The 10,574-nt window shown below is 34.7% G+C and overlaps 1 non-coding gene across 1 annotated transcript; it reads right to left on the minus strand.

Annotated features, from left to right (window-relative positions):
* Nucleotides 1-2,156: 2,156 nt before the first annotated feature.
* Nucleotides 2,157-2,263, minus strand: LOC120363754 (U6 spliceosomal RNA). The gene has a single exon (XR_005579205.1). It is a non-coding gene; the product is annotated as a U6 spliceosomal RNA (small nuclear RNA).
* Between the last annotated feature and the right edge of the window lie 8,311 nt (nt 2,264-10,574).

Here is a 10,574-nt window from a genome sequence, read left to right on the forward strand (position 1 = left end):
TAATCCAAAAACCTGAAATATGAATGATCCTTAACAGATCAGACTGTGAAGTCAGAAAGTGAAGAAGTTCAGAAAATAATCATTGCTTTTACTTTCAACAAATGTCAATATCAACTGCAGGGATGGGAAAGCATAATGATCATCCAGGAACATAGCATTATAGGTGTGGGGATGGTAATGAGACACTTGAGAATGTTTGAAGCAGTCAAGAGAGGCAAGTTCCACCTCTGTTATTTATTTGCTGTGTGACATAGAGAAGTCACTTATTCTCCCTTCACCTCAGTTTTAAAGTTAGAAGAAAATGCTAATGGAAGTGAGATAATCTTACAAATTAATTTCTTCTCTGTATAAGTGATCTCTCTAAAATATTTTCTCAGGTATTGACTTGGTATAGAAGAATTTATCTTCATCAAGATATATTGATTTATAGTACATATTTCTGTCCTTCTTTTTAAAAATACATTCAAATTTTATTTTAGATTCAGAGGTTACGTGTGCAGATTTTTTACATGGGTATATTGCATGATGCTGAAGTTGAGGATATGATGCATCCCATCACCCAGGTAGAGACCACAGTACTCACTAGGTAGCTTTTCAGTTATTGAAAATCTCCCTCCTCTATCTAGTTGTCTCCAGTATCTGTCAGTGCCATGTTTATATCCATGAATACTCAATGTTTAACTCCCATTTATAAGTGAGAACATGTGGTATTTAGATTTTTGTTCCTGTGTTAATTTTCTTAGGAAAATGGCCTCTAGCTTCATTCATTTTGTTTGCAAAGGACAGGATTTCATTTTTTTTTATGGTTGTGCAATATTTCCTGGTGTATATGTACCACATTTCCTTTATCCAATCCACCATGACTCTTTGTCTTTATTATTGTGAATAGTGCTGCAATGAACATATATATGCATTTCTTTGTGGTAGAATAATTCATATTTATTTGGGTATATACACAGTAGGGAGATTGCTGGGTCAAATGGTTGTTGTATTTGTCCATTTTCATAATTCTATAAAGAACTGCCTGAGGCTTGGTAATTTATAAAGAAAAGAGGTTTAAGTTACATACAGTTCTTCATTGCTGGAGCAGCCTCAGGAAACTTACAATCATTATGGCAGGGGAAGCAGGCACAGAACTTCTTCACATCGCAGCAGGAAGATGCAAGAATAAGAAAAGGGGGAAGAGCCCCTTACAAAACCATCAGATTGGCTGGGCACAGTGGCTCACACCTGTAATACTAGCACTTTGGGAGGCCAAGACAGGTGGATCACCTGAGGTTAGGATTTCAAGACCAGTCTGGACAACATGGTGTAACCCCATCTCTTGTAAAATTACAAAAATTAGCAGGATGTGGTTGCACATGCCTGTAATCCCAGCTATTCAGGAGGCTGGAGCAGGAGAATTTCTTGAACCCAGAAAGTGGAAACAGCAGTCCAAGATTGTGCCCCTGCACTCTAGCTGACAATTGAGCAACACTCCATCTCAAAAAATAATAATAAACAATCAGATTTTCTGACAATTCGCCCACTGTCATGAGAACAGCATGGGGGAAACCACCCCCATGAACCAACCACTTCCCACAAAGTCCTGCCCTTGACATGTGCAGATTATGGGAATTACGATTCTAGATGAGATTTGGGTAGGGACACAAAGTTTAATCATATCAGTAGTTCTGTTTGAAACTCTTTAAGGAATCTCAAAACTGCTTTCTACAGTAGCTGAACTAATTTACATTCCAATCAACAATGTAAAAGCATTCCTTTTCCTTAGCAACCTCACCAGCAACTGTTGTTTCTTGGCTTTTTAGTAATAACCCTTTTGACTGGTGTGAGATGGTATCTCATTGTAGCTTTGATTTGCATTTCTCTGATGGTTAGTGATGTTTAGCACTTTTTCATATGTTTGTTGGCTGCTTGTATCTATGTCCATGTCTGTCCATGTTTTTTGCCCATTTTTAATGAGGTTATTTGTTTTTTGCTTAAGTTCCTTATAGATTCTGGCCTTTATTGAATCCACAGTTTTTAAATATTTTTTCCCATTCTGTAGGCTGTGTTTACTCTGTTGATAATTTCTTTTGCCGTGCAGAAGTTCTCAGGTTTAATTAGGTCTCACTTGTCACACTTTTTGTTTCTGTTGCCATTTCTCTGAGAACTTAAAAAACATGAAATGCCTCACAAATTTGCTTGTCATCCTTGGAGAGGGGCCATGCTAAGATTCTCTGTATTATTCCAGTTTTAGTGTATGTGTTGCCAAGAGGAGCATTTATTTCTGAATTATAAAAATATTTTTGCAGAAATTATGATGAGTCTGTTTCTTTTTGAAGAAATGCAGTTTTAAAATCAGCATTTAGAAATAATAAATGTAATTTTTTGAAAAATTTCCAGAATTATATTGGTGAAAATAAGCCTTTACAATTTATTATCCAGTTTTTAAATATTATGAAAATCTAATTTATTGTGAATACAGAAGGTTCAACTTAAAAATAATCCATAAAATGTTAAATTGGTAATAACAGTTACAGTAAATTCAAGACATTTATAATATTAACTATCTTAAAAACTGGTCAAAACTTTACCAACTTTTTTTCATAAAGTTAAATTAATGTGCTTATTTATTTATTTTTAAATTACACTTTAAGTTCCGGAGTACATGTGTAGAATGGGCAGGTTTGTTACATAGGTATACATGTGCCATGATGGTTTGCTGCATCCATCTCCCCCTTCACTAACATTAGATATTTCTCCTAATGCTAGCCCTTCCCAATACTCCCAACTCCTGCTATCCCTCCCCTAGCCCCCGCATCCCTGACAGGTCCTAGTATGTGATGTTCCCCTCCCAGTGTCCACGGGTTCTCATTGTTCATTAGCCACTTATGAGTGAGAACACGTGGTGTTTGGTTTTTTGTTCTTGTGTCAGTTTGCTAAGAATGATAATTTCCAACTTCATCCATGTCCCTGCAAAGGACATAAACTCATCCTTTCTTATTGCTGCATAGTATTCCATGGTGTATATGTGCCACGTTTTCTTTATCCAATCTATCATTGATAAGCATTTGGGATGGTTCCAAGTCTTTGCTATTGTAAACAGTGCCACAATAAATATATGTGTGCATATGTCTTTACAGTTGAATGTTTTATAATCCTTTGGTTACATGCCTGGTAATGGGATTGCTGGGTCAAACAGTATTGATAGTTGCAGATCCTTGAGAAATTGCCACACTGTCTTCCACAATGTTTTAACTAATTTACACTCCCACCAACAGTGTAAACATGTTCCTATTTCTCCACATCCTCTCTAGCATCTGTTGTCTCCAGAGTTTTTAATGATCGCCATCCAATCTGGTATGAGGTAGTATCTCAATGTGGTTTTGATTTGCATTTCTCTAATGTCCAGTGATGATGAGATTTTTTTCATATGTTTGTCGGCCTCATATATGTCTTCTTTTGAAAAGTATCTGTTCATATTTTGCCCACTTTTTGATGGTTTTTTTTGTTTTGTTTTGTTTTTGTTTTTGTTTTTGTTTGTTTGTTTGTTTTTTTTTTTTTTTTTTTTTTTGTAAATTTGTTTAAGTTCTCTGTAGATTCTGGATATTAGCCATTTGTCAGATGGGTTGATTGCAAATTTTTTTCCCAATGGTTGCCAGATCACTTTAATGTTATTATTAATTTTTATTTTTTTGCTGTGCAGAAGCTCTTAAGTTTAATTAGATCCATTTGTCTATTTTGGCTTTTGTTCCCATTGCTTTTGGTGTTTTAGTCATGAAGTCCTTGCCTATGCCTATGTCCTAAATGGCATTGCCTAGGTTTTCTTCTAGGTTTTTTATGGTGTTAGGTCTTATGTTTAAATCTTTAATCCATCTGGAGTTAATTTTTGTATAAAGTATAAGGAAGGGTTCCAGTTTCAGCCTTCTGCACATGGCTAGCCAGATTTCCCAACACCATTTATTAAATAGGGAATCCTTTCCCCATTGCTTGTTTTTGTCAGGTTTGTCAAAGATCAATGGTTGTATATGTGTCATGTTACTTCTGAGGCCTCTGTTCTGTTCCCATTGGTCTATATCTCTCTTTTGGTACCAGTACCATGCTGTTTTCATTGTTGTAGCTTTATAGCATAGCTTGAAGTCAGGTACTGTGATGCCTCCTGCTTTTTTTTTTTTTTTAATTAGGATTGTCTTGGCTATGTGGGTTCCCTTTTGGTTCCATATGAAGTTTAAGATGTTTTTCTCTAATTGTATAAAGAAAGCCAATGGTATCTTGATAGAGATAGCACTGAATCTATAAATTACTTTGGGCAGTATGGCCATTTTCTCAATATTGATTCTTCCTAACCAAAGTCTCAGGATACAAAATCAAGGTGCAAAATCCACAAGCATTCCTATATACCAGTAACAGACAAACAGAGAGCCAAGTCATGAGTGAACTCCCATTCACAATTGCTACAAAGGGAATAAAATATCTAGGAATACAACTAACAAGGGATGTGAAGGACCTCTTCAAGGAGAACTACAAACCACTGCTCAATGAAATAACAGAGAACACAAACAAATGGAAAAACATTCCATTTGTTTATTTCTATACTCTTGCTGAGAATAACTAGAAAAATCGATAACGAAGAAACAAATCTGTTTTGTGATACCAAAGAACTCTCAAGACAGAGAGGATTTAGAAGGCTAAAGTCTGGGAGAGAAGAGAAGACTATGGAAGGAAATTGAGAAGGTGAGGCTATATTATCCCTGAAGGCAAATGCCAATTATAGATATTACTGAAAAGCTGAGAAGTCAAACAAAGCATTTGACAGCAAAGACAAAAACTTTAGTCCAGCACCCACTAAGAATCAGAGGCTGTGGTAAACATCTTAGGTTCAGGTTCAGAACCAAAAAGTATTTTGTCTTCAGAGTAACTCGGAAATGAAAATAGAGCACGTGACATTAAAACTTATAACAAAAGAATGTAGAAGAAAGATAGTAATAAATATAAGAAGATAAATTAATAAAATAAAAAATAAGATACAATGGAGATGTGTCTACCATACCAAAACTAAGGTTCTTTGAAAAGACAAATATGTTATTAAATCTCTAGTGAAATTTATCAAGACAAATAGGGACTTAACACAAATAATATTAAGAATAAAAATGATGTAACACTATAGATTCTATAGACACCTAACAGGTCAAAAGATGATACTAATAAAAATAAATTGGAAAATGTAGATGAAATTAACATAGTGATGTATAAAATTACCATAAGAGGCAAATTAATAAAATAAAAATAAAAAATCTGAATAGTCCACTAACTACTAAAAAAATAAAAGTCAAATCTATAATTTAAACTCTTCTGCAAAGAAAATTCCAGGCACAGAAAATTTTACCAGAAAATTCTATGAAATGTTTTACAAATAATACACATTGATTCATATATATTAACTCTCCCAGAGAATGGATGAAAAGAAAATAAGTCCAAACTTATATAATGAAACCAGCATAATTTTAATCTAAAACAAGACAAGAATCTGAAAAATAAGAAAGAGAATAGGTGTCATGAAATCCAAGTAAGAAGTTAGGAACAATAAAAGAGAATGGAAAGAATGAAAGGGCTGCTATATTGCTGGAGAAAATCTGCCTCAGAATAAATGATAGAGAACTTCTATAAATCGAGACGAAAAATTGAGACAACTCAATAAAAAATAAAAGAGTGACTTGATTATCTAAATGGAAAATAAGCACTATAATGTCATTAGTAATAAGGGAAATACTACTGAAACAATAACGGAAACCACTGCTCATAAACTAGAATTGCCAAAATTAGCAGTCTGATAATACGAACTTCTGCTTTGGGAGGGAACATACTAGCTGGTATTGGACTTAGTCTGTTGATGTAAATAACTATACAACTTCACGTAATATATAAGGCTTCTGTTTTCAGACACTGAGTAACAGGCAACATCAGAATGAGACCCTTGAGAGAAGGGAAACACACAATATGAGCTCCACGTTATCCTTGGTTTTGCCTTGGGACACCTAAAACATGGCACAGGGCCATGAAGCACCATGAAGACTGGCAGTTTTTCTAAGCAGTACAGGTAGAGCTTCCAGTTTGAAGATGTTAAAGCAACTGGAATTTGCAGGGCAGAGTGTGGAAGAGGGAGAAGTCCCAGAAAGGGATAAGCAAAAATCCACATGAAAGTCAGTTACCCTTGGGTTCTAGCTGAGGTATGGGTTGTGTATACTCAAAGGGTAGAATCCATGAGGCATATCAGAAAGCAACTGTTAGAGCATTTGAAAGCCAAACAGGTTTAAAAATGTCATGCAGCATCTGAAAAGACTGGGGTTCACAATGCATGGAACACTGGAGTTCGACTCAACCCAGAGTGAAAGTCTGCCCTGAGCACCTTGGACATTCAGTTGAGCCTCAAAAAATTCATGATTTAGGTGAAAGAGCCATATTCCAGAATTAAAGCCACAATGTAGAATTGTTTTCCCTAGGAAAATCTAAAATCAACCTGAACAGGATCAAAAGAATTTAGTTGTCATACAAGATTCAAAAATCCTTAAAATACAATAAAACACAGGCTCCTTAAAATGTATGAATTGCAATGTCCAGCACACAATCAAAAGTTATCAAACTTATAAAAAAATTAGATTTTAAACTCCTTAGTGCTGTTCAAAGCTCACTGAGACTCTGTTCATTTCATAAAATCAGTTTTCTCCTTATGCTTTAGTGTGAATAATTTATTTTCAAATGTACTAAATTTCATAGATATTTTCTTCTCTTGTAAATAATGTACTGTCAAAGTTACCATGAGATAACTTATTATTTATATTTTTGCATTTTAATTTATTCATATTTTTATTTCCAAGTCTTACATTTGGTATTATTTTAGTTTCCTTATTGCTTCTGAAATTCTTCAGAAAGAAAAGGACCCACATTCACTGAGGGTCTTTGTACTTACAAATTCCATGGCAGAAAGACAAAAATGCAAAGAGAGAAAAAAGAGAGAGAAAGAGCACACAAGAGGGGATCAAACTTTTCCATTTACTAGGAACCCACTCCTGTGATAACAAACCACTCCCATAATATCAGCATTAATCCATTCACGACAGCCATGCCCCCATGACCCACGCTCATTTCTTTAAGCCCCACCTCCCAGCACCTCCTCATTGGGAATCATGTCTTCAACACATGAACTTTGGGAGACACACTTAAGCTATAGCATATGGTGAAAAAAATCAATGCACAAATCCAAGTAGTACAGCAAATGCTAAAATGAATACATTTAAGGGAAACAACACCTGGGTACATTGAGGTTATTCTACTGGAAAGCAACAAAAAAAATCAAATATCTAAAAATATCCAGAAGAAAAAAATAAAGACATGTTATATTCAGGGAAACCATGTTTTAAGAAAAGGCTTATTTCTCATCGTAACAATGGAGATGAAAACATAATGGAAGGTCATTTGTAAATTGCTGAAAGACAAAAGAAAGGAGGAATTAACAAAAATTCTACATACTTCAAAAATGGCAGTGGAACAAATGTATTTTTGGATAAATTATAGGTGAGATATTTCATCACCAGTAGGTTATACTTGTAATAAGTGCTAATGGAAGTACTTCAGAAAAATAATCCAACTTTTTATCTGGTATGTTACAGGTTGAGCTGTGTCCTTCAAAAACTCATATGTTAAAGTTCTAACTTTAGTACCTCAAAATGCAAACTTGACAGTAGGATTATTGCAGATATAATTAATTAAATTGAGATGAAATCACACTGGAGTAGAGTGGACCCCTAATTCAATATAACTGAAGTAGCTATAAAAAAGCAAAGTTAAGACATACCTAATCTATGATTTCAGAAGCAAGTTAGTGGTCCATATGGGAAGAGGGAAGGTGTACAACATGAGACAGGTCACAACTCTGCTTCCTGACTTACATCATCACTATGCAGATTTTTTACCTTGTGATAATTTATTAAACTGTATATTTGTGATTAATGAATTTTTCTTATAGATGTTACAGTCAATAAAATTAAATGAAAAACAGGTTAACAATGAGCAAATAACAATGATATAATTCTACTCAAGAATTACACTAACATTCTCCTGAAGGGCAAGTAATGTGTCTGTTAGGTTTTTTTTTATTTTTTCTTAACTTCAGAGTTGTGTGACCTTATCTATAGGAAGTACAATCCGTTGTACATAATAAAAATGTTAATTTTAAAATACAATTTAGATCTCATCATAGCCTACTGAAAACTCCTGGTGACTTCCTGTCACTAAGAACAAAAGCCACAGCAAGGAAAGCTTCATAGGATCTGGCCCCAGTTGTTATTCTGACTTCATTCCTGTTTTCATACTTTGTTCCAGAACTCTATATTCCTCCCTGAACCTTGCTTAAACATAGTCAGCAGGCTTCCACTTCAGAGTGCCTCCCCCTTTAACTTAGTTTGGAATTCTGTTATCTCAAAGATGTGTTCCCTTGCACCATTGTTTTAGTAGTGGTGCTGCTCAAGTGGAACCTCCCCAGAAAAGCCTTATCTGAACACCCTATTTTAAATTGCACCCTCACCTCCTAGGCACCCTCTGTCTTCTTATGCAACTTATTAGTGGCAGTATCTTGCGTATTTTTGTGTATGTATTTGCACATAAGCACAAAAAATTTGCCTGCATGCACATCATTTCTTTGTTAGCATGTAAAATATGTCTGGCATAGAGTAAACGTTCTACATATTCTTGTGAAATGACTAAATGCATGAATACGTGAGTTAATGCATGAATTCAATGTTTTCAGCAAAGGATTGGGAAAAAGACTGGGAAACTAATAGAACTTAACCAATGTCGAGACACTGGGACTGCCAACCTTAACTTTAGCAAAGTAAAGGCAATTAGTGTAATTCTTGAGTAGAATTATATCATTGTTATTTGCTCATTGTTAACCTGTTTTTCATTTAATTTTATTGACTGTAACATCTATAAGAAAAATTCATTAATCACAAATATACAGCTTAATAAATTATCACAAGGTAAAAAATCTGCATAGTGATGATGTAAGTCAGGAAGCAGAGTTGTAACCTGTCTCATGTTGTTCTACACACTGGGACTGCCAACCTTAACTTTAGCAAAGTAAAGGCAATTTGTTTACACAAAGTGGCAAAGATTTGGAATTTCTTACTAATTGAATTTCTGTGAACTAGTAAACACAGCAGCCATTGTTTACAACACTATTAACTGACTGCTCATATTTCTAGGTATCAGTCACAGTAATCTCAGGGAAAAAAAATTAAAAAGCCTTAACAAGAATGTAGTATTCTGCACAGGTTGTTGTTAACTGTTAATTAATTTTATCTTTTCTGGGGACTCAACTCTTTACCCCTAGCCTAAGTATTCTTACATGACATCTGGTAGGTATCTTTTAACTCATGAATCTATAATGAATTTGTTTTGAGAATGTCTAAAACTAAATTAAGACTCCTTAGAACTGAGTGTGTCTAATTGAGACACACTGTATGTACATATAATTAGTAAAAAGGTGGTAAAAATAATTTCTGATTCCTGACAGAGGTCTCTAATCCAACATTATCAAGAAACAAATGTTGTCCTATCTGAATTTTCTTCTTAGCACAACCTCTGCAACAGACATCTGCTGTCCATGTTAAAATGTCTTCTTGCTTCAGGAATCTCTCAGATTAATAATTGCAAGCATATGATTTGGAGTTAATCAGAATTGGCTCCAAGTCCCAGTCCTGAAATCACTAGTTATATTACATTGAGTGACTTGCCTTAATTCTCCAAGACTCAATTCGTCTTTTCAAAAAAGGAGATTGTTAATTGTACTTATTTCCTATGATTATCCTTATTATGAGGCTTAAAAGCAGTAAGATTGTAAAATATTCAAGTCAGTTCTTGGCATATGGTAATCATTCAAAAAATCAGTATAAGAACCAAAAAGGAATAATATATTTATAGGATAAAATAATTAAATATATTAAGCTTATGTACTTTCTCCATATCAGATATTAAGTATTTAATCTTTATTTGTTAATTCCCAAGGGAGACTTTGTTTTCTCTAGTATCCTCTGCAAATTTCTGTCTTTTGTTAGATTGCTGTGTCTATCGTCAGCCATTCTGTGGGAATATAATTCTTCATTCAATCAATAAAAGGTGAGATTTGTAATCCCCTTTTTGAAAGAAGCATCTCCTCTTGTTTGAGAAAGAGTTTTCCATAGTTTGGAGGCATTGCCACCATAGTGCTTTCTGTATAGCACTACCAAATGTTCCCCAGGAAAGAGTAAGTCAGGGAGCTCCTACTTCATCCCTTAATGCTCCTTGTCTGGGTTGCCTGGGTTCCTATACACAAAAATACGAGACACTTTATCTCCAGCCCTTCTTGATATTTGGCTCTGCTTTGCCAAGGGCTTTTGCTGTTGCATCACATTTGCTCAGTCTAGTTATGTCTCCTATATTTTGAGACTTGGAAATGGAATGTCAGCTCTTCAGTTCCAAAGGCACCACCTGAGGCTGTTGTGTGATTCAAGTATTTTCATCTCCTCCTGCTCTTTTGCTTTGAAATCAGTAAGGTT

Source organism: Saimiri boliviensis, chromosome 3 (genome assembly GCF_048565385.1).
Source record: "Saimiri boliviensis isolate mSaiBol1 chromosome 3, mSaiBol1.pri, whole genome shotgun sequence".
NCBI lineage: Eukaryota > Metazoa > Chordata > Mammalia > Primates > Cebidae > Saimiri > Saimiri boliviensis.